This window comes from Lynx canadensis, chromosome A1 (genome assembly GCF_007474595.2).
Source record: "Lynx canadensis isolate LIC74 chromosome A1, mLynCan4.pri.v2, whole genome shotgun sequence".
NCBI lineage: Eukaryota > Metazoa > Chordata > Mammalia > Carnivora > Felidae > Lynx > Lynx canadensis.
In genome coordinates, this window is record NC_044303.2 from 106380228 (window position 1) to 106382361 (window position 2134).

Here is a 2134-nt window from a genome sequence, read left to right on the forward strand (position 1 = left end):
AGAAATATACACACCAATCACAAAGCACTAAATGTCATTCATAAGATAAATTTGAAATATCTGTGCTTCCGGGAACAGGTTCATATTTTTTTTATTTAAAAACTATAATTGCCTCGCCAGTGATTAAATATAAATAGGAGGTTTCTCCTAAACCTTAGGCTAAATTCCTGTTTGCCCCACAGCAAAACTGAGACTATTTGATGGAGTAAATTGAAAGGTGCTCTTGACCTAGTGACAGTGAGGATGGCTTGAAAATATAATTAAAAGTAAAGATGTCTGATTGTTTTCATGATAACTGTTTTATTCTGCATTACTCAATTCCCTACGCTCTTTTTTTTTTTAAAGAAGCACATCATTAAAAAAAATGTTTATTTATTTATTTTGAGAGAGAAAGAGAGCAGGGTAGGGTCAGAGAGAGACGGTAAGAGAGGATCCCAAGGAAGCTCCCCGCTGCCAGCACAGAGCCCGATACAGGACTCAAACTCACAAACCATCAGTTCATGACCTGAGCAGAAACCAAGAGTTGGACACTCAACCGACTGAGCCACCCAGGTGCCCCCTAGGCTCTTTTTGATAAGTTTATTTTTTCTGTTATTCATATTAATTTTGCATATTTTTGCAAAAGAAGACAATCATAAGAATGATGTCTCCTGAAATATGTTTAGATTAACTGGAAGTGCTTAATAACAATCTTCTCTCTAATGTTGATGGATTGAAGAGAAGGAATCACTTGAAATTCAAGTTAGTTGAAAATGTACAAGTGAAGCTTTGCACAGTGGCAGTATCGTAGCCAAAGAGGTTTATCTGAGGTGCGATTATTGCTAATTGAAAATGTACGAGTGGAGGGAGAAAAGAATGGTATATTTTTTCTTACCCTTATATTTTAAGATAAAAATTTACCATTAGTATTTAGGTGATGTTCCATAAAAACAAGGACCAGGGCTGCTTGATTTTAGTGGAGCAATATTTCAGACGTCATGCATCTTTGAGTTCATAATGAATTTGAATCACATGTGAAAAGTGTATTGTGGTCATCATACTTCCTTGCATAGATAATGTAAGAGTGAGCTAAGGTAATACATATAGGGTCGGGAGAGAGACTAATGCAGTGTCAAAGCCCTAGTGTGCTGTCTGGTGTTCAACTGATAAGAAGCTGAGGAGGCAGGACATGCGGATAGAGCCATTCTTCTCTGCATCAGTTTCTCAAGTGGGAGGGACCCTATTGACATTTTGAGACCTAAAATTCTTTGTGTCCTACACATTGTAGCGTGTTTAGCAACATGCCTGACCTTTGCCCACTAGATGCTAGTGGTGTATCTCCCCCTCCACTATCCCCCGCCCCCCACCTCCACCCCTCCTGGCCACCTGAAACCTTAGTTGTAACAATGAAGAACGTTGTGAACATATTGCAAAATCAGGGCAAATTCTCCCTGGTTGACCACCAATGTCTGTGAAAAGCAGAGTTCATTGCCCTGTGTCCTGTTCCCAGTTCAGGAGCCCTGCCTGTCAAGTTCACCCTTGGTTTGTTACACAATTAATGGCAGAACTTCCCCATTCTATAGGAACATGGTCACTGTGTTTTTAGTAGTCATCCCAGAACTTACTGGAAGAAACTTCTTAATCATGCAAGTTGTTCCTAAATTAGAATAAAATGAGAAGCAGAGAGAGAGATCGGAGGTGTGGTATTTAATTACATAGTGTCAGTGAATTCCATGTGGATTTGAAAAGAAATCACCACTTCAGGCAAACATTTCATGCTTAACAATTATCCTTGTTTAACACAGAATGTCTCAAGTTATTTGTTCAGTTCCTAAAAATCAAGAATTATCAAACTGAAGTGAAATATGTACTTGAGGTAGAGAAATATTCTCCTTTTGTGCTAAGAATTCTATTTCCTTAATTGATGTTTAATATACACTGTGTAGAAGGATTAAAAAATACTAGTCGTTCTATAATGCAATTGCTCTCACAGACAAATGTTTATTTTTATTTTATTACCTTTATTTCTGAAGTCATAAAAGTTTTAAAAATTACTATAACCAAATGGCTAACAGATATAAGCAATAAAAGATATTAAGCCTATTGCTGTGAACTATTAAAATAAAAACAAGTTTTTAAGATGTGCCAGTTGGTA

The 2134-nt window shown here is 37.0% G+C and overlaps 1 non-coding gene across 1 annotated transcript; it reads left to right on the plus strand.

The window, feature by feature from the left end:
- Positions 1–764: 764 nt before the first annotated feature.
- Positions 765–899, plus strand: LOC115526072. Its single transcript, XR_003972531.1, has one exon. It is a non-coding gene; the product is annotated as a U4 spliceosomal RNA (small nuclear RNA).
- Positions 900–2134: the final 1235 nt, after the last annotated feature.